Source organism: Hyla sarda, chromosome 1 (assembly GCF_029499605.1).
Source record: "Hyla sarda isolate aHylSar1 chromosome 1, aHylSar1.hap1, whole genome shotgun sequence".
Classification (NCBI taxonomy): domain Eukaryota; kingdom Metazoa; phylum Chordata; class Amphibia; order Anura; family Hylidae; genus Hyla; species Hyla sarda.
Window position 1 is genome coordinate 608431158 of NC_079189.1, and position 26990 is coordinate 608458147.

Here is a 26990-nt window from a genome sequence, read left to right on the forward strand (position 1 = left end):
ATACATGTATATACTATAATACTATAATACATGTATATACTATAATACTATAATACATGTATATACTATAATACTATAATACATGTATATACTATAATACATGTATATACTATAATACTATAATACATGTATATACTATAATACATGTATATACTATAATACTATAATACATGTATATACTATAATACTATAATACATGTATATACTATAATACTATAATACATGTATATACTATAATACATGTATATACTATAATACTATAATACATGTATATACTATAATACATGTATATACTATAATACTATAATACATGTATATACTATAATACTATAATACATGTATATACTATAATACTATAATACATGTATATACTATAATACATGTATATACTATAATACTATAATACATGTATATACTATAATACATGTATATACTATAATACTATAATACATGTATATACTATAATACTATAATACATGTATATACTATAGTACTATAACAAAATCAAGAGGTATGGGGAGCACCGTGAAACAGGATTCAAGATCCACGTGGGTGCCAGGCTCCGGGAACAGACCAATTCCCACGAAGTATAGATAAAAGGTAGAAGCGGCACTCCAGCTTGTAGGTGAAATAATCACAAAATTTATTCACACATTTGTGCAGGCAACGTTTCGGCTCGACAATAGAGCCTTTCTCAAGCAAGGTAAACAGTGTATCACAGTGTATTTATATCTGCCCCCTAATTACACATGCAAATGAAGGGGGATGTGCCATACAAAACATAAACAAAAGTATACATAACACTCAAAAGACCGTGATCGGACAAAATTACAATGTAAGGGAGAACAGACATGTGTTCTCCTATATAGTGACAACACCCTCATAGTGGTTACATATGAATAAATAGTGTCATACATGTGTAGAGAATAAAAGTCCATAGTGTGTCCGGTTCTGAGGGCGGAGCTCACCTGATGACGGAAATCTTGTGGTCCAATAATCTTCTAATCTGGCGGTATCACATCATGTTTGTAAATAAAAGCACTGCGCAAGTGCCGGGACGCTGTTTCCGGTGGCATCCGGAAGTCGTCAGCGTCATAGATTCTTGCGCACCGCCGCTCAGATCCGTGTCCATTCCGATGAGCTGCGCCTGCGTCGTGGCTTCTATGACAACCAACACGCCATCTTGACTGATGGCACAGCTCCTGGCATATGTATAATCATGGGAGCACACAGGATAACCCTACTACTGTGCTAATGGGGCAAGCATATCGTATTGAAATAATCTTACCTATATTATTAATGTATATAATTCAAATTATTGCATAGGGTATGCCACATACTCGTGCTACTGACCCGTAAACCGGACCACACAACCGGTTGTGTCCAGCAAAAGCATACAGGGTACAGTTTGTGGGTATCTGTTCCAGCGCCATTCTTATTTACAGGATATACATCTAGAGCCACGACATTATGGTCCCCTGCCAGGACTCTCAGTCTTGTTTGGGCTCATATTTGATGTTCCCCTGTCTAGTGGTAAACCGTATACAGATTTAACCCCACTCAAATTATGGTGGCTCCCCCATGTAATAAATAACAAATAATGAATTACTTTGCCCAACGGTAACCTATTTATTAGGTGTTCCCATGTGCTCTCAAAAAATGTCAATAGTTTAGTGTATATATTGGGACCGATCTCACATTCTTCCAGTCATCGGTGAGCTGCCTTCTTGTATCCAGACCACTAGGTGAGTATCTGTAACGAAAAAGTATATATTAAAAAATAGGCAGTGTTTAATAAAACAAAGAAGAGCATAACCTTACAACGGATTAGCTGACATCACAATAACCGGGAGAATCACTATGGATCCCATGCTATCTCTTATTCACAAAGCTATAGTCTCACCAATACAGTTAATTAAATACTCTAATGGGAAAATCAATATTGAGCCCGGCTGGATATAGCGAGCCCAATCTATGTATACATCTCACCTCCCTTTGTTTTAACAATTTTGCCCCCTCTCTTGGGTACTGGGACATGATCAATGATGGAGAATCTGAGTTGATTAATCTTGTGCCCGGCCTCAATAAAGTGTCTTGGAATGGGTAACTCAACTTTTTTAGTTCTGATAGACGATTTATGGTTATTAAGCCTGGTCTTACATTCATTACTGGTCTCACCGACATATATAAGTTTGCAGGGGCATGTTATCACATATATCACAAAATCCGTTTTGCATGTTAAGTGCTGCCTAATTTTGTATTTCTGCAATGTTTGTGGATGTTCAAAAACTTCACCCTTTAGCATAAGGTTACAATTCTCGCAGCTCAGGCACGGGTAACATCTCGGTCTGAGTTGTGAAGCCAAATCCTGTTTAATGGGCAAAATGTCCGACTTAACCACCTTATCTCTAAGGTTGGGAGCTCTCCTGTAGGAAAGGAGTGGAGGGGATTTCAACTCCGGAATATTGGTATATGTATGTGAAAGTACAGTCCAATGTCTGTGTAGAATGTGGGAGATGTCACTGCTGAAAGTATTGTACGTTGAGATGAATGGTATCCTGTTAGTTTGCTCTTGTCTGGGGGTTGTTTGTAGTAGTCTAGTCCTCTCTATTCCCCTAGCTTTGTCTCGTTGTTCCCTAACCAGTCTTCTTGGATATCCTCTAGAGATAAATTTATCTCCCATATCTTTAAACCTCTTCTCAAGGTTCTCAGGATCGTCAACTATTCGTTTCACCCTAAGAAACTGACTGTATGGTAGGGATTGTACCATCCGTCTAGGGTGTAGACTATCAAAATGTAAAAGACTATTCCTGTCCGTGTTCTTGACATATAAGTCAAACTGTACCCTGTATGCTTTTGCTGGACACGACCGGTTGTGTGGTCCGGTTTACGGGTCAGTAGCACGAGTATGTGGCATACCCTATGCAATAATTTGAATTATATACATTAATAATATAGGTAAGATTATTTCAATACGATATGCTTGCCCCATTAGCACAGTAGTAGGGTTATCCTGTGTGCTCCCATGATTATACATATGCCAGGAGCTGTGCCATCAGTCAAGATGGCGTGTCGGTTGTCATAGAAGCAACGACGCAGGCGCAGCTCATCGGAATGGACACGGATCTGAGCGGCGGTGCGCAAGAATCTATGACGCTGACGACTTCCGGATGCCACCGGAAACAGCGTCCCGGCACTTGCGCAGTGCTTTTATTTACAAACATGATGTGATACCGCCAGATTAGAAGATTATTGGACCACAAGATTTCCGTCATCAGGTGAGCTCCGCCCTCAGAACCGGACACACTATGGACTTTTATTCTCTACACATGTATGACACTATTTATTCATATGTAACCACTATGAGGGTGTTGTCACTATATAGGAGAACACATGTCTGTTCTCCCTTACATTGTAATTTTGGCCGATCACGGTCTTTTGAGTGTTATGTATACTTTTGTTTATGTTTTGTATGGCACATCCCCCTTCATTTGCATGTGTAATTAGGGGGCAGATATAAATACACTGTGATACACTGTTTACCTTGCTTGAGAAAGGCTCTATTGTCGAGCAGAAACGTTGCCTGCACAGATGTGTGAATACATTTTGTGATTATTTCACCTACAAGCCGGAGTGCCGCTTCTACCTTTTATCTATACTATAGTACTATAATACATGTATATACTATAATACTATAATACATGTATATACTATAATACTATAATACATGTATATGTACTATAATACTATAATACTATAATACATGTATATACTATAATACTATAATACATGTATATACTATAATACTATAATACATGTATATACTATAATACATGTATAAACTATAATACTATAATACAGGTATATACTATAATACTATAATACATGTATATACACTATAATACTATAATACATGTATATACTATAATACTATAATACATGTATATACTATAATACATGTATATACTATAATACTATAATACATGTATATACTATAATACTATAATACATGTATATACTATAATACTATAATACATGTATATACACTATAATACTATAATACATGTATATACTATAATACTATAATACATGTATATACTATAATACTATAATACATGTATATACTATAATACTATAATACATGTGTCACGATGCCGGCTGGCAGGTAGTGGATCCTCTGTGCCAGAGAGGGATGGTGAGGACCGCGCTAGTGGACCGGTTCTAAGCCACTACAGGTTTTCACCAGAGCCCGCCGCAAAGCGGGATGGTCTTGCTGCGGCGGTAGTGACCAGGTCGTATCCACTAGCAACGGCTCACCTCTCTGGCTGCTGAAGATGCTGAAGATAGGCGCGGTACAAGGGAGTAGGCAGAAGCAAGGTCGGACGTAGCAGAAGGTCGGGGGCAGGCGGCAAGGATCGTAGTCAGGGGCAACGGCAGGAGGTCAGGAACACGGACTAGGAACAGACAAGGGAACGCTTTCACTAGGCACAAGTGCAACAAGATCCGGCAAGGGAGTGCAGGGGAAGTGAGGTGATATAGGGAAGTGCACAGGTGGGAGCCAATTAAGCTAATTGGGAAGATTGGGCCAGGCACCATCATTGGTGCACTGGCCCTTTAAATCGCAGAGACCCGGCGCGCGCGCGCCCTAGGGAGCGGGGCCGCGCGCGCCGGGACAGGACCGAGGGAGAGCGAGTCAGGTACGGGGGCCGGGGTGCGCATCGCGAGCGGGCGCTATCCGCATCGCGAATCGCATCCCGGCTGAAGGCGGACCCGCAGCGCACCCGGTCAGTGGATCTGACCGGGGCGCTGCAACAACGAAGATGAGGCGAGCGCTCCGGGGAGGAACGGGGACCCGGAGCGCTCGGCGTAACAGTACCCCCCCCCCTTGGGTCTCCCCCTCTTCTTGGGGCCAAAGAACCTGAGGAAAAAAAACTCAATTTTTCCGTGATGAGGTCCGATGCAAATTAGGAGGGGTTCTGTGTGGAAACGTACGAGACAGTCCAATCTTTTATTGTAAAAACAATAGATGTAGAGGGGTCTGGCGAGACTGGTCACAGGAACGTAGAACCTGTTGATGAGAGAGGCCAAAAAAAATTTTCCTGCAGATCCGGAATCCAAGAAGAGCATAGTAGAGAAGGAGAAGGTAGAGGCAGATATCCGCACAGGCACAGTAAGGCGTGGAGAAGCAGAGTTGACATCAAGAACTGTGTCACCTTTGTGCGGAGTCAGCGTACGTCTTTCCAGGCGGGGAGGACGGATAGGACAATCCTTCAGGAAGTGTTCGGTACCGGCATAGTACAGGCAAAGATTCTCCATGCGGCGTCGTGTCCTCTCTTGAGGTGTCAAGCGAGACCGGTCAACTTGCATAGCCTCCACGGCGGGAGGCACAGGAACGGTTTGCAGAGGACCAGAGGAGAGAGGAGCCGGGGAGAAAAAACGCCTCGTGCGAACAAAGTCCATATCCAGGCGGAGCTCCAGACGCCATCCGGAAAAACGCATGTCAATGCGAGTGGCAAGATGAATGAGTTCATGTAGGTTAGCAGGAGTCTCTCGTGTGGCCAGAACATCTATAATGTTGCTGGATAGGCCTTTTTTAAAGGTCGCGCAGAGAGCCTCACTATTCCAGGACAACTCGGAAGCAAGAGCACGGAACTGAATGGCGTACTCGCCAACGGAAGAAACACCCTGGGCCAGGTTCAGCAGGGCAGTCTCGGCAGAAGAAGCTCGGGCAGGCTCCTCGAAGACACCACGGACCTCAGCGAAGAAGGACTGGACTGTGGCTGTGGCAGGATCATTGCGGTCCCAGAGTGGTGTGGCCCCAGACAAGGCCTTTCCAGAAAGGAGACCACGGCAGAGTCTAGAGTCCTCATCAAATTTGTCCGGCAGAGACAAGCAGGGGTTAGGAGCGGCCGGTTGCTGCGGAGGAGTTGCAGGAGCCGGCGGAGGAGATGGTTGTTGCAGTTGCAGCTGCTGTAACTGTGACTCCAGTTGCTGTGTCACGGTGGACAAGTATGCCAGCTGGTGATTTTGTTGGGTGATCATCGTGGAAATGTCGGCAAGACTTGACAGCGGCACCTCAGCGGAATCCATGGCCGGACGCTGCGGAGGAGTTGCAGGAGACGGCGGAGGAGATGGTTGTTGCAGTTGCAGCTGCAGTGTCAGTGGCAGCATGTTACGCCGAGCGCTCCGGGTCCCCGCTCCTCCCCGGAGCGCTCGCTACACTTCCCTCACTGCAGCGCCCCGGTCGGTTCCACGGACCCGGGGCGCTGCGTTACTACCTCCGGCCGGGATGCGATTCGCGATGCGGGTAGCGCCCGCTCGCGATGCGCACCCCGGCTCCCGTACCTTACTCGCTCCCCGTCAGTTCTGTCCCGGCGCGCGCGGCCCCGCTCCCTAGGGCGCGCGCGCGCCGGGTCTTTGCGATTTAAAGGGCCACTGCACCGCTGATTGGTGCAGTGGTTCCAATTAGTGTTTACACCTGTGCACTTCCCTATATCACCTCACTTCCCCTTCACTCCCTCGCCGGATCTTGTTGCCCTAGTGCCAGTGAAAGCGTTCCTTGTGTGTTCCTTGCCTGTGATTCCAGACCTTCTGCCGTTGCCCCTGACTACGATCCTTGCTGCCTGCCCCGACCTTCTGCTACGTCCGACCTTGCTTCTGTCTACTCCCTTGTACCGCGCCTATCTTCAGCAGCCAGAGAGGTTGAGCCGTTGCTAGGGGATACGACCTGGTCACTACCGCCGCAGCAAGACCATCCCGCTTTGCGGCGGGCTCTGGTGAAAACCAGTAGTGACTTAGAACCGATCCTCTAGCACGGTCCACGCCAATCCCTCTCTGGCACAGAGGATCCACTACCTGCCAGCCGGCATCGTGACAGTAGATCCGGCCATGGATCCCGCTGAAGTTCCTCTGCCAGTTGTCGCTGACCTCACCACGGTGGTCGCCCAGCAGTCACAACAGATTGCGCAACAAGGCCAACAGCTGTCTCAACTGACTGTTATGCTACAACAGTTACTACCACAGCTCCAGCAATCATCTCCTCCGCCAGCTCCTGTACCTCCTCCGCAGCGAGTGGCCGCTTCTGGAATACGACTATCCTTGCCGGATAAATTTGATGGGGACTCTAAGTTTTGCCGTGGCTTTCTTTCCCAATGTTCATTACACTTGGAGATGATGTCGGACCAGTTCCCCACTGAAAGGTCTAAGGTGGCTTTCGTAGTCAGCCTGCTGTCTGGAAAAGCCCTGGCTTGGGCCACACCGCTCTGGGACCGCAATGACCCCGTCACTGCCTCTGTACACTCCTTCTTCTCGGAAATTCGAAGTGTCTTTGAGGAACCTGCCCGAGCCTCTTCTGCTGAGACTGCCCTGTTGAACCTGGTCCAGGGTAATTCTTCCGTTGGCGAGTATGCCGTACAGTTCCGTACCCTTGCTTCAGAATTATCCTGGAATAATGAGGCACTCTGCGCGACCTTTAAAAAAGGCCTATCCAGCAACATTAAAGATGTTCTGGCCGCACGAGAAATCCCTGCTAACCTACATGAACTCATCCATCTTGCCACTCGCATTGACATGCGTTTTTCCGAACGGCGTCAGGAGCTCCGCCAGGATATGGACTCTGTTCGCACGAGGCGTTTCTTCTCCCCGGCTCCTCTCTCCTCTGGTCCCCTGCAATCTGTTCCTGTGCCTCCCGCCGTGGAGGCTATGCAGGTCGACCGGTCTCGCCTGACACCCCAAGAGAGGACACGACGCCGCATGGAGAATCTCTGCCTGTACTGTGCTAGTACCGAACACTTCCTGAAGGATTGTCCTATCCGTCCTCCCCGCCTGGAAAGACGTCCGCTGACTCCGCACAAAGGTGAGACAGTCCTTGATGTCTACTCTGCTTCTCCACGTCTTACTGTGCCTGTGCGGATGTCTGCCTCTGCCTTCTCCTTCTCTGCTGTGGCCTTCCTGGACTCTGGATCTGCAGGAAATTTCATCTTAGCCTCTCTCGTCAACAGGTTCAACATCCCGGTGACCAGTCTCGCCAGACCCCTCTACATCAATTGTGTAAACAATGAAAGATTGGACTGTACTATACGTTTCCGCACGGAGCCCCTTCTAATGTGCATCGGATCTCATCACGAGAGGATTGAACTGTTGGTCCTCCCCAATTGCACTTCTGAAATCCTTCTTGGACTTCCCTGGCTTCAACTCCATTCCCCAATCCTGGATTGGTCCACTGGGGAGATCAAGAGTTGGGGGCCCTCTTGTTCCAAGGACTGCTTAAAACCGGTTCCCAGTAAACCTTGCCGTGTTCCTGTGCTTCCTCATGTAACCGGTCTCCCTAAGGCCTATATGGACTTTGCGGACGTTTTTTGCAAAAAACAAGCTGAGACTCTACCTCCTCACAGGCCTTATGATTGTCCCATTGACCTCCTCCCGGGCACTACTCCACCCCGGGGCAGAATCTATCCTCTGTCCGTCCCAGAGACTCTTGCCATGTCTGAATACGTCCAAGAAAATTTAAAAAAGGGCTTTATCCGTAAATCCTCCTCTCCTGCCGGAGCCGGATTTTTCTTTGTGTCCAAAAAAGATGGCTCTCTACGTCCTTGCATTGACTACCGCGGTCTTAATAAAATCACGGTTAAGAACCGCTACCCCCTACCCCTCATCTCTGAACTCTTTGATCGTCTCCAAGGTGCCCATATTTTTACCAAACTGGACTTAAGAGGTGCTTATAATCTCATCCGCATCAGAGAGGGGGATGAATGGAAAACGGCATTTAACACCAGAGATGGACACTTTGAGTATCTGGTCATGCCCTTTGGTCTATGCAACGCCCCTGCCGTCTTCCAAGACTTTGTTAATGAAATTTTTCGTGATCTACTATACTCCTGTGTTGTTGTATATCTGGACGATATCCTGATTTTTTCTGCCAATCTTGAAGAACACCGCCAGCATGTCCGTATGGTTCTTCAGAGACTTCGTGATAATCAACTCTATGCCAAAATAGAGAAATGTCTGTTTGAATGCCAATCTCTTCCTTTTCTAGGATACTTGGTCTCTGGCCAGGGACTACAAATGGACCCAGATAAACTCTCTGCCGTCTTAGATTGGCCACGCCCCTCCGGACTCCGTGCCATCCAACGTTTTTTGGGGTTCGCCAATTATTACAGGCAATTTATTCCACATTTTTCTACCATTGTGGCTCCTATTGTGGCTTTAACAAAAAAAAATGCCGATCCCAAGTCTTGGCCTCCTCAAGCGGAAGACGCCTTTAAACGACTCAAGTCTGCCTTTTCTTCGGCTCCCGTGCTCTCCAGACCTGACCCTTCTAAACCCTTCCTATTGGAGGTTGATGCCTCCTCAGTGGGAGCTGGAGCTGTCCTTCTACAAAAAAACTCTTCCGGGCATGCTGTTACTTGTGGTTTTTTTTCCAGGACCTTCTCTCCGGCGGAGAGGAACTACTCCATCGGGGATCGAGAGCTTCTAGCCATTAAATTAGCACTTGAGGAATGGAGGCATCTGCTGGAGGGATCAAGATTTCCAGTTATTATTTACACCGATCACAAGAACCTCTCCTACCTCCAGTCTGCCCAACGGCTGAATCCTCGTCAGGCCAGGTGGTCTCTGTTCTTTGCCCGATTTAATTTTGAAATTCACTTTCGGCCTGCTGATAAAAACATTAGGGCCGATGCTCTCTCTCGTTCCTCAGATGCCTCTGAAATTGAACTCTCTCCTCAACACATCATTCCTCCTGACTGCCTGATTTCCACTTCTCCAGCCTCCATCAGGCAAACTCCTCCAGGAAAGACCTTTGTTTCTCCACGCCAACGCCTTGGGATCCTCAAATGGGGTCACTCCTCCCATCTCGCAGGTCATGCGGGCATCAAGAAATCTGTGCAACTCATCTCTCGCTTCTATTGGTGGCCGACTCTAGAGACTGATGTGGTGGACTTTGTGCGAGCCTGCACTATCTGTGCCCGGGATAAGACTCCTCGCCAGAAGCCCGCTGGTTTTCTTCATCCTCTACCTGTCCCCGAACAACCTTGGTCTCTGATTGGTATGGATTTTATTACTGACTTACCCCCATCCCATGGCAACACTGTTATTTGGGTGGTCGTTGATCGATTCTCCAAAATGGCACATTTCATCCCTCTTCCTGGTCTTCCTTCAGCGCCTCAGTTGGCTAAACAATTTTTTGTACACATTTTTCGTCTTCACGGGTTGCCTACACAGATCGTCTCGGATAGAGGCGTCCAATTTGTGTCTAAATTCTGGAGGGCTCTCTGTAAACAACTCAAGATTAAATTAAATTTTTCTTCTGCATACCATCCTCAATCCAATGGACAAGTAGAGAGAATTAACCAGATCTTGGGTGACTATTTACGACATTTTGTTTCCTCCCGCCAGGATGACTGGGCAGATCTTCTACCTTGGGCCGAATTCTCGTATAATTTCAGAATCTCTGAATCTTCCTCCAAATCTCCGTTTTTCGTGGTGTACGGCCGTCACCCTCTTCCCCCCCTCCCTACCCCCTTGCCCTCTGGTCTGCCCGCTGTGGATGAAATTTCTCGTGATCTTTCCACCATATGGAAAGAGACCCAAAATTCTCTCTTACAGGCTTCTTCTCGCATGAAGAGATTCGCAGATAAGAAAAGAAGAGCTCCTCCCATTTTTTCCCCTGGAGACAAGGTATGGCTCTCCGCTAAATATGTCCGTTTCCGTGTCCCGAGCTATAAGTTGGGACCACGCTATCTTGGTCCTTTTAAAGTTTTGTGTCAAATTAATCCTGTCTCTTACAAACTTCTTCTTCCTCCTTCTCTTCGTATCCCTAATGCCTTTCACGTCTCTCTTCTTAAACCTCTCATCCTCAACCGTTTTTCTCCTAAATCTGTTCCTCCCACTCCTGTTTCCGGCTCCTCGGACATCTTCTCTGTCAAAGAGATTTTGGCCTCTAAAAAGGTCAGGGGAAGAACTTTTTTTTTAGTGGATTGGGAGGGTTGTGGTCCAGAAGAGAGGTCCTGGGAACCTGAGGACAATATCCTGGACAAAAGTCTGATCCTCAGGTTCTCAGGCCCCAAGAAGAGGGGGAGACCCAAGGGGGGGGGTACTGTTACGCCGAGCGCTCCGGGTCCCCGCTCCTCCCCGGAGCGCTCGCTACACTTCCCTCACTGCAGCGCCCCGGTCGGTTCCACGGACCCGGGGCGCTGCGTTACTACCTCCGGCCGGGATGCGATTCGCGATGCGGGTAGCGCCCGCTCGCGATGCGCACCCCGGCTCCCGTACCTTACTCGCTCCCCGTCAGTTCTGTCCCGGCGCGCGCGGCCCCGCTCCCTAGGGCGCGCGCGCGCCGGGTCTTTGCGATTTAAAGGGCCACTGCACCGCTGATTGGTGCAGTGGTTCCAATTAGTGTTTACACCTGTGCACTTCCCTATATCACCTCACTTCCCCTTCACTCCCTCGCCGGATCTTGTTGCCCTAGTGCCAGTGAAAGCGTTCCTTGTGTGTTCCTTGCCTGTGATTCCAGACCTTCTGCCGTTGCCCCTGACTACGATCCTTGCTGCCTGCCCCGACCTTCTGCTACGTCCGACCTTGCTTCTGTCTACTCCCTTGTACCGCGCCTATCTTCAGCAGCCAGAGAGGTTGAGCCGTTGCTAGGGGATACGACCTGGTCACTACCGCCGCAGCAAGACCATCCCGCTTTGCGGCGGGCTCTGGTGAAAACCAGTAGTGACTTAGAACCGATCCTCTAGCACGGTCCACGCCAATCCCTCTCTGGCACAGAGGATCCACTACCTGCCAGCCGGCATCGTGACACAGCAGCTGCTGTAACTGTGAGTTCAGTTGCTGTTCCACGGAGGACAAGTATGCCAGCTGGTGATTTTGTTGGGTGATCATCGTGAAAATGTCGGCAAGACTTGACAGCGGCACCTCAGCGGAATCCATGGCCGGATCTACTGTCACGATGCCGGCTGGCAGGTAGTGGATCCTCTGTGCCAGAGAGGGATGGTGAGGACCGCGCTAGTGGACCGGTTCTAAGCCACTACAGGTTTTCACCAGAGCCCGCCGCAAAGCGGGATGGTCTTGCTGCGGCGGTAGTGACCAGGTCGTATCCACTAGCAACGGCTCACCTCTCTGGCTGCTGAAGATGCTGAAGATAGGCGCGGTACAAGGGAGTAGGCAGAAGCAAGGTCGGACGTAGCAGAAGGTCGGGGGCAGGCGGCAAGGATCGTAGTCAGGGGCAACGGCAGGAGGTCAGGAACACGGACTAGGAACAGACAAGGGAACGCTTTCACTAGGCACAAGTGCAACAAGATCCGGCAAGGGAGTGCAGGGGAAGTGAGGTGATATAGGGAAGTGCACAGGTGGGAGCCAATTAAGCTAATTGGGAAGATTGGGCCAGGCACCATCATTGGTGCACTGGCCCTTTAAATCGCAGAGACCCGGCGCGCGCGCGCCCTAGGGAGCGGGGCCGCGCGCGCCGGGACAGGACCGAGGGAGAGCGAGTCAGGTACGGGGGCCGGGGTGCGCATCGCGAGCGGGCGCTATCCGCATCGCGAATCGCATCCCGGCTGAAGGCGGACCCGCAGCGCACCCGGTCAGTGGATCTGACCGGGGCGCTGCAACAACGAAGATGAGGCGAGCGCTCCGGGGAGGAACGGGGACCCGGAGCGCTCGGCGTAACAACATGTATATACTATAATACTATAATACATGTATATACTATAATACTATAATACATGTATATACTATAACACTATAATACATGTATATACTATAATACTATAATACATGTATATACTATAATACATGTATATACTATAATACAGACATTTAGTGTATTTTGTCCTGTTATTGTCGGTGTCCATACATCTTCTTATCCACATAGACACCTACAGTCACCGTCCTCTGACATATACACTATAATACATGTATATACAATAATACTATAATACATGTATATACTATAATACTATAATACATGTATATACTATAATACTATAATACATGTATATACTATAATACATGTATATACTATAATACATGTATATACTATAATACTATAATACATGTATATACTATAATACTATAATACATGTATATACTATAATACTATAATACATGTATATACTATAATACTATAATACATGTATACACTATAATACTATAATACATGTATATACTATAATACTATAATACAGGTATATACTATAATACTATAATACATGTATATACTATAATACATGTATATACTATAATACTATAATACATGTATATACTATAATACATGTATATACTATAATACATGTATATACTATAAAACATGTATATACTATAATACTATAATACATGTATATACTATAATACTATAATACATGTATATGCTATAATACTATAATACATGTATATGCTATAATACTATAATACATGTATATGCTATAATACTATAATACATGTATATGCTATAATACTATAATACATGTATATGCTATAATACTATAATACATGTATATGCTATAATACTATAATACATGTCTATGCTATAATACTATAATACATGTCTATGCTATAATACTATAATACATGTCTATGCTATAATACTATAATACATGTATATGCTATAATACTATAATACATGTATATACTATAATACTATAATACATGTATATACTATAATACATGTATTTACTATAATACTATAATACATGCATATGCTATAATACTATAATACATGTCTATACTATAATACATGTCTATACTATAATACTATAATACATGTATATGATATACTATAATACATGTATATGCTATAATACTATAATACATGTATATACTATAATACTATAATACATGTATATACTATAATACCATAATACATGTATATACTATAATACTATAATACATGTCTATGCTATAATACTATAATACATGTATATACTATAATACTATAATACATGTATATACTATAATACTATAATACATGTATATACTATAATACTATAATACATGTATATACTATAATACTATAATACATGTATATACTATAATACATGTATATACTATAATACTATAATACATGTATATACTATAATACTATAATACATGTATATACTATAATACTATAATACATGTATGTACTATAATACTATAATGAATGTATATACTATAATACTATAATACATGTATACACTATAATACTATAATACATGTATATACTATAATACTATAATACATGTATATACTATAATACATGTATATACTATAATACTATAATACATGTATATACTATAATACATGTATATACTATAATACATGTATATACTATAATACTATAATACATGTATATGCTATAATACTATAATACATGTATATGCTATAATACTATAATACATGTATATGCTATAATACTATAATACATGTATATGCTATAATACTATAATACATGTATATGCTATAATACTATAATACATGTATATGCTATAATACTATAATACATGTCTATGCTATAATACTATAATACATGTCTATGCTATAATACTATAATACATGTCTATGCTATAATACTATAATACATGTCTATGCTATAATACTATAATACATGTCTATGCTATAATACTATAATACATGTATATGCTATAATACTATAATACATGTATATACTATAATACTTTAATACATGTATATACTATAATACATGTATTTACTATAATACTATAATACATGTATATACTATAATACTATAATACATGCATATGCTCTAATACTATAATACATGTCTATACTATAATACATGTCTATACTATAATACTATAATACATGTATATGATATACTATAATACATGTATATACTATAATACTATAATACATGTATATACTATAATACTATAATACATGTATATACTATAATACTATAATACATGTATATACTATAATACAGACATTTAGTGTATTTTGTCCTGTTATTGTCGGTGTCCATAAATCTTCTTATCCACATAGACACATACAGTCACCGTCCTCTGACATATACACTATAATACATGTATATACTATAATACTATAATACATGTATATACTATAATACTATAATACATGTATACGCTATAATACTATAATACATGTATATACTATAATACTATAATACATGTATATACTATAACACTATAATACATGTATATACTATAACACTATAATACATGTATATACTATAATACTATAATACAGGTATATACTATAATACTATAATACAGGTATATACTATAATACTATAATACAGGTATATACTATAATACTATAATACAGGTATATACTATAATACTATAATACATGTATATACTATAATACTATGATACATGTATATACTATAATACTATAATACATGTATATACTATAATACTATAATACATGTATATACTATAACACTATAATACATGTATATACTATAATACTATAATACATGTATATACTATAATACTATAATACATGTATATACTATAATACTATAATACAGGTATATACTATAATACTATAATACATGTATATACTATAATACTATAATACATGTATACACTATAATACTATAATACATGTATACACTATAATACTATAATACATGTATATACTATAATACTATAATACATGTATATACTATAACACTATAATACATGTATATACTATATTACTATAATACATGTATATACTATAATACTATAATACATGTATATACTATAATACTATAATACATGTATATACTATAATACTATAATACATGTATATACTATAATACTATAATACATGTATATACTATAATACTATAATACATGTATATACTATAATAGATGTATATCCTATAATACTATAATAAATGTATATACTATAATACTATAATACATGCATATACTATAATACTATAATAAATGTATATACTATAATAGATGTATATCCTATAATACTATAATAAATGTATATACTATAATACATGCATATACTATAATACTATAATAAATGTATATACTATAATAGATGTATATCCTATAATACTATAATACATGTATATACTATAATACTATAATACATGTATATACTATAATACTATAATACATGTATATACTATAATACTATAATACATGTATATACTATAATACTATAACACATGTATATACTATAATACTATAATACATGTATTTACTATAATACTATAATACATGTATATACTATAATACTATAATACATGTATATACTATAATACATGTATATACTATAATACTATAATACATGTATATACTATAATACTATAATACATGTATATACTATAGTACTATAATACATGTATATACTATAGTACTATAATACATGTATATACTATTATACTATAATACATGTATATACTATAATACTATAATACATGTATATACTATAATACTATAATACATGTATATACTATAATACAGACATTTAGTGTATTTTGTCCTGTTATTGTCGGTGTCCATAAATCTTCTTATCCACATAGACACATACAGTCACCGTCCTCTGACATATACACTATAATACATGTATATACTATAATACTATAATACATGTATATACTATAATACTATAATACATGTATACGCTATAATACTATAATGCATGTATATACTATAACACTATAATACATGTATATACTATAACACTATAATACATGTATATACTATAATACTATAATACAGGTATATACTATAATACTATAATACAGGTATATACTATAATACAGGTATATACTATAATACTATAATACAGGTATATACTATAATACTATAATACATGTATATACTATAATACTATAATACATGTATATACTATAATACTATGATACATGTATATACTATAATACTATAATACATGTATATACTATAATACTATAATACATGTATATACTATAACACTATAATACATGTATATACTATAATACTATAATACATGTATATACTATAATACTATAATACATGTATATACTATAATACTATAATACAGGTATATACTATAATACTATAATACAGGTATATACTATAATACAGGTATATACTATAATACTATAATACAGGTATATACTATAATACTATAATACATGTATATACTATAATACTATAATACATGTATATACTATAATACTATAATACATGTATACACTATAATACTATAATACATGTATATACTATAATACTATAATACATGTATATACTATAACACTATAATACATGTATATACTATATTACTATAATACATGTATATACTATAATACTATAATACATGTATATACTATAATACTATAATACATGTATATACTATAATACTATAATACATGTATATACTATAATACTATAATACATGTATATACTATAATACTATAATACATGTATATACTATAATAGATGTATATCCTATAATACTATAATAAATGTATATACTATAATACTATAATACATGCATATACTATAATACTATAATAAATGTATATACTATAATACATGTATATACTATAATACTATAATACATGTATATACTATAATACTATAATAGATGTATATCCTATAATACTATAATAAATGTATATACTATAATACTATAATACATGCATATACTATAATACTATAATAAATGTATATACTATAATAGATGTATATCCTATAATACTATAATACATGTATATCCTATAATACTATAATACATGTATATACTATAATACTATAATACATGTATATACTATAATACTATAATACATTTATATACTATAATACTATAACACATGTATATACTATAATACTATAATACATGTATATCCTATAATACTATAATACATGTATATACTATAATACTATAATACATGTATATACTATAATACTATAATACATGTATATACTATAATACTATAATACATGTATATGCTATAATACTATAATACATGTATATGCTATAATACATGTATATGCTATAATACATGTATATACTATAATACTATAATACATGTATATACTATAATACTATAATACATGTATATACTATAATACTATAATACATGTATATACTATAATACATGTATATACTATAATACTATAATACATGCATATACTATAATACTATAATACATGTATATACTATAATACTATAATACATGTATATGCTATAATACTGTAATACATGTATATGCTATAATACTATAATACATGTATATGCTATAATACTATAATACATGTATATACTATAATACTATAATACATGTATATACTATAATACTATAATACATGTATATACTATAATACTATAATACATGTATATGCTATAACACTATAATACATGTATATACTATAACACTATAATACATGTATATACTATAACACTATAATACATGTATATACTATAACACTATAATACATGTATATACTATAACACTATAATACATGTATATACTATAATACTATAATACATGTATATGCTATAATACTATAATACATGTATATACTATAATACTATAATACATGTATATACTATAATACTATAATACATGTATATGCTATAATACTATAATACATGTATATGCTATAATACTATAATACAGGTATATACTATAATACTATAATACATGTATATACTATAATACTATAATACATGTATATACTATAATACTATAATACATGTATATACTATAATACTATAATACATGTATATACTATAATACTATAATACATGTATATACTATAATACTATAATACATGTATATACTATAATACTATAATACATGTATATACTATAATACTATAATACATGTATATACTATAACACTATAATACATGTATATACTATAATACTATAATACATGTATATACTATAATACATGTATATACTATAATACAGACATTTAGTGTATTTTGTCCTGTTATTGTCGGTGTCCATACATCTTCTTATCCACATAGACACCTACAGTCACCGTCCTCTGACATATACACTATAATACATGTATATACAATAATACTATAATACATGTATATACTATAATACTATAATACATGTATATACTATAATACTATAATACATGTATATACTATAATACTATAATACATGTATATACTATAATACATGTATATACTATAATACTATAATACATGTATATACTATAATACTATAATACATGTATGTACTATAATACTATAATACATGTATATACTATAATACTATAATACATGTATACACTATAATACTATAATACATGTATATACTATAATACTATAATACAGGTATATACTATAATACTATAATACATGTATATACTATAATACATGTATATACTATAATACTATAATACATGTATATACTATAATACATGTATATACTATAATACTATAATACATGTATATACTATAATACTATAATACATGTATATACTATAATACTATAATACATGTATATGCTATAATACTATAATACATGTATATGCTATAATACTATAATACATGTATATGCTATAATACTATAATACATGTATATGCTATAATACTATAATACATGTATATGCTATAATACTATAATACATGTATATGCTATAATACTATAATACATGTCTATGCTATAATACTATAATACATGTCTATGCTATAATACTATAATACATGTCTATGCTATAATACTATAATACATGTCTATGCTATAATACTATAATACATGTATATGCTATAATACTATAATACATGTATATACTATAATACATGTATTTACTATAATACTATAATACATGCATATGCTATAATACTATAATACATGTCTATACTATAATACATGTCTATACTATAATACATGTATATGATATACTATAATACATGTATATGCTATAATACCATAATACATGTATATACTATAATACTATAATACATGTATATACTATAATACCATAATACATGTATATACTATAATACTATAATACATGTCTATGCTATAATACTATAATACATGTCTATACTATAATACTATAATACATGTATATACTATAATACTATAATACATGTATTTACTATAATACTATAATACATGTATATACTATAATACTATAATACATGTATATACTATAATACTATAATACATGTATATACTATAATACTATAATACATGTATATACTATAATACTATAATACATGTATATACTATAGTACTATAATACATGTATATACTATAGTACTATAATACATGTATATACTATTATACTATAATACATGTATATACTATAATACTATAATACATGTATATACTATAATACTATAATACATGTATATACTATAATACTATAATACATGTATATACTATAATACAGACATTTAGTGTATTTTGTCCTGTTATTGTCGGTGTCCATAAATCTTCTTATCCACATAGACACACAGTCACCGTCCTCTGACATATACACTATAATACATGTATATACAATAATACTATAATACATGTATATACTATAATACTATAATACATGTATATACTATAATACTATAATACATGTATATACTATAATACTATAATACATGTATATACTATAATACATGTATATACTATAATACTATAATACATGTATATACTATAATACTATAATACATGTATGTACTATAATACTATAATGAATGTATATACTATAATACTATAATACATGTATACACTATAATACTATAATACATGTATATACTATAATACTATAATACAGGTATATACTATAATACTATAATACATGTATATACTATAATACATGTATATACTATAATACTATAATACATGTATATACTATAATACATGTATATACTATAATACTATAATACATGTATATACTATAATACATGTATATACTATAATACTATAATACATGTATATACTATAATACATGTATATACTATAATACTATAATACATGTATATGCTATAATACTATAATACATGTATATACTATAATACTATAATACATGTATATACTATAATACTATAATACATGTATATGCTATAATACTATAATACATGTATATGCTATAATACTATAATACATGTATATACTATAATACTATAATACATGTATATACTATAATACTATAATACATGTATATACTATAATACATGTATATACTATAATACTATAATACATGTATATACTATAATACATGTATATACTATAATACTATAATACATGTATATACTATAATACATGTATATACTATAATACTATAATACATGTATATGCTATAATACTATAATACATGTATATGCTATAATACTATAATACATGTATATGCTATAATACTATAATACATGTATATGCTATAATACTATAATACATGTATATGCTATAATACTATAATACATGTATATGCTATAATACTATAATACATGTCTATGCTATAATACTATAATACATGTATATGATATACTATAATACATGTATATGCTATAATACTATAATACATGTATATACTATAATACTATAATACATGTATATGATATAGTATAATACATGTATTTACTATAATACTATAATACATGTATATACTATAATACTATAATACATGTATATACTATAATACATGTATATACTATAATACTATAATACATGTATATACTATAATACTATAATACATGTATTTACTATAATACTATAATACATGTATATACTATAATACTATAATACATGTATATACTATAATACATGTATATACTATAATACTATAATACATGTATATACTATAATACTATAATACATGTATATACTATAGTACTATAATACATGTATATACTATAGTACTATAATACATGTATATACTATTATACTATAATACATGTATATACTATAATACTATAATACATGCATATGCTATAATACTATAATACATGTCTATACTATAATACATGTCTATACTATAATACTATAATACATGTATATGATATACTATAATACATGTATATGCTATAATACTATAATACATGTATATACTATAATACTATAATACATGTATATGATATAGTATAATACATGTATTTACTATAATACTATAATACATGTATATACTATAATACTATAATACATGTATATACTATAATACATGTATATACTATAATACTATAATACATGTATATACTATAATACTATAATACATGTATTTACTATAATACTATAATACATGTATATACTATAATACTATAATACATGTATATACTATAATACATGTATATACTATAATACTATAATACATGTATATACTATAATACTATAATACATGTATATACTATAGTACTATAATACATGTATATACTATAGTACTATAATACATGTATATACTATTATACTATAATACATGTATATACTATAATACTATAATACATGCATATGCTATAATACTATAATACATGTCTATACTATAATACATGTCTATACTATAATACTATAATACATGTATATGATATACTATAATACATGTATATGCTATAATACTATAATACATGTATATACTATAATACTATAATACATGTATATGATATAGTATAATACATGTATTTACTATAATACTATAATACATGTATATACTATAATACTATAATACATGTATATACTATAATACATGTATATACTATAATACTATAATACATGTATATACTATAATACTATAATACATGTATTTACTATAATACTATAATACATGTATATACTATAATACTATAATACATGTATATACTATAATACTATAATACATGTATATACTATAATACTATAATACATGTATATACTATAGTACTATAATACATGTATATACTATAGTACTATAATACATGTATATACTATTATACTATAATACATGTATATACTATAATACTATAATACATGTGTATACTATAATACTATAATACATGTATATACTATAATACAGACATTTAGTGTATTTTGTCCTGTTATTGTCGGTGTCCATAAATCTTCTTATCCACATAGACACATACAGTCACCGTCCTCTGACATATACACTATAATACATGTATATACTATAATACTATAATACATGTATATACTATAATACTATAATACATGTATACGCTATAATACTATAATACATGTATATACTATAACACTATAATACATGTATATACTATAACACTATAATACATGTATATACTATAACACTATAATACATGTATATACTATAATACTATAATACAGGTATATACTATAATACTATAATACAGGTATATACTATAATACTATAATACAGGTATATACTATAATACTATAATACAGGTATATACTATAATACTATAATACATGTATATACTATAATACTATGATACATGTATATACTATAATACTATAATACATGTATATACTATAACACTATAATACATGTATATACTATAACACTATAATACATGTATATACTATAATACTATAATACATGTATATACTATAATACTATAATACATGTATATACTATAATACTATAATACAGGTATATACTATAATACTATAATACATGTATATACTATAATACTATAATACATGTATACACTATAATACTATAATACATGTATATACTATAATACTATAATACATGTATATACTATAACACTATAATACATGTATATACTATATTACTATAATACATGTATATACTATAATACTATAATACATGTATATACTATAATACTATAATACATGTATATACTATAATACTATAATACATGTATATACTATAATACTATAATACATGTATATACTATAATACTATAATACATGTATACGCTATAATACTATAATACATGTATATACTATAATACTATAATACATGTATATACTATAACACTATAATACATGTATATACTATAACACTATAATACATGTATATACTATAATACTATAATACAGGTATATACTATAATACTATAATACAGGTATATACTATAATACTATAATACAGGTATATACTATAATACTATAATACAGGTATATACTATAATACTATAATACATGTATATACTATAATACTATGATACATGTATATACTATAATACTATAATACATGTATATACTATAACACTATAATACATGTATATACTATAACACTATAATACATGTATATACTATAATACTATAATACATGTATATACTATAATACTATAATACATGTATATACTATAATACTATAATACAGGTATATACTATAATACTATAATACATGTATATACTATAATACTATAATACATGTATACACTATAATACTATAATACATGTATATACTATAATACTATAATACATGTATATACTATAACACTATAATACATGTATATACTATATTACTATAATACATGTATATACTATAATACTATAATACATGTATATACTATAATACTATAATACATGTATATACTATAATACTATAATACATGTATATACTATAATACTATAATACATGTATATACTATAATACTATAATACATGTATATACTATAATAGATGTATATCCTATAATACTATAATAAATGTATATACTATAATACTATAATACATGCATATACTATAATACTATAATAAATGTATATACTATAATAGATGTATATCCTATAATACTATAATAAATGTATATACTATAATACTATAATACATGCATATACTATAATACTATAATAAATGTATATACTATAATACTATAATACATGTATATCCTATAATACTATAATACATGTATATACTATAATACTATAATACATGTATATACTATAATACTATAATACATGTATATACTATAATACTATAATACATGTATATGCTATAATACTATAATACATGTATATGCTATAATACATGTATATGCTATAATACATGTATATACTATAATACATGTATATGCTATAATACATGTATATACTATAATACTATAATACATGTATATACTATAATACTATAATACATGTATATACTATAATACATGTATATACTATAATACTATAATACATGCATATACTATAATACTATAATACATGTATATACTATAATACTATAATACATGTATATACTATAATACTATAATACATGCATATACTATAATACTATAATACATGTATATACTATAATACTATAATACATGTATATACTATAATACTATAATACATGTATATACTATAATACTATAATACATGTATATGCTATAATACTATAATACATGTATATGCTATAATACTATAATACATGTATATACTATAATACATGTATTTACTATAATACTATAATACATGCATATGCTATAATACTATAATACATGTCTATACTATAATACATGTCTATACTATAATACTATAATACATGTATGTGATATACTATAATACATGTATATACTATAATACTATAATACATGTATATACTATAATACTATAATACATGTATATACTATAATACCATAATACATGTATATACTATAATACTATAATACATGTATATACTATAATACTATAATACATGTATATACTATAATACCATAATACATGTCTATACTATAATACTATAATACATGTCTATGCTATAATACTATAATACATGTCTATACTATAATACTATAATACATGTATATACTATAATACTATAATACATGTATTTACTATAATACTATAATACATGTATATACTATAATACTATAATACATGTATATACTATAATACTATAATACATGTATATACTATAATACTATAATACATGTATATACTATAATACTATAATACATGTATATACTATAGTACTATAATACATGTATATACTATAGTACTATAATACATGTATATACTATTATACTATAATACATGTATATACTATAATACTATAATACATGTATATACTATAATACTATAATACATGTATATACTATAATACTATAATAAATGTATATACTATAATACAGACATTTAGTGTATTTTGTCCTGTTATTGTCGGTGTCCATAAATCTTCTTATCCACATAGACACCTACAGTCACCGTCCTCTGACATATACACTATAATACATGTATATACTATAATACTATAATACATGTATATACTATAATACTATAATACATGTATATACTATAATACTATAATACATGTATATACTATAATACTATAATACATGTATATACTATAATACATGTATATACTATAATACTATAATACATGTATATACTATAATACTATAATACATGTATGTACTATAATACTATAATACATGTATACACTATAATACTATAATACATGTATATACTATAATACTATAATACAGGTATATACTATAATACTATAATACATGTATATACTATAATACATGTATATACTATAATACTATAATACATGTATATACTATAATACATGTATATACTATAATACTATAATACATGTATATACTATAATACATGTATATACTATAATACTATAATACATGTATATGCTATAATACTATAATACATGTATATACTATAATACTATAATACATGTATATACTATAATACTATAATACATGTATATACTATAATACTATAATACATGTATATACTATAATACTATAATACATGTATATACTATAATAGATGTATATCCTATAATACTATAATAAATGTATATACTATAATACTATAATACATGCATATACTATAATACTATAATAAATGTATATACTATAATAGATGTATATCCTATAATACTATAATAAATGTATATACTATAATACTATAATAAATGTATATACTATAATAGATGTATATCCTATAATACTATAATACATGTATATACTATAATACTATAATACATGTATATACTATAATACTATAATACATGTATATACTATAATACTATAATACATGTATATACTATAATACTATAACACATGTATATACTATAATACATGTATTTACTATAATACTATAATACATGTATATACTATAATACTATAATACATGTATATACTATAATACATGTATATACTATAATACTATAATACATGTATATACTAT

At 32.5% G+C, this 26990-nt stretch overlaps 1 protein-coding gene across 1 annotated transcript in view; it reads left to right on the plus strand.

The window, feature by feature from the left end:
- LOC130299968 (oocyte zinc finger protein XlCOF7.1-like) overlaps window positions 1-26990 on the plus strand; it is a 78768-nt gene that overhangs the window by 28882 nt on the left and 22896 nt on the right. The gene's annotated exons all lie outside the window — the stretch shown is intronic.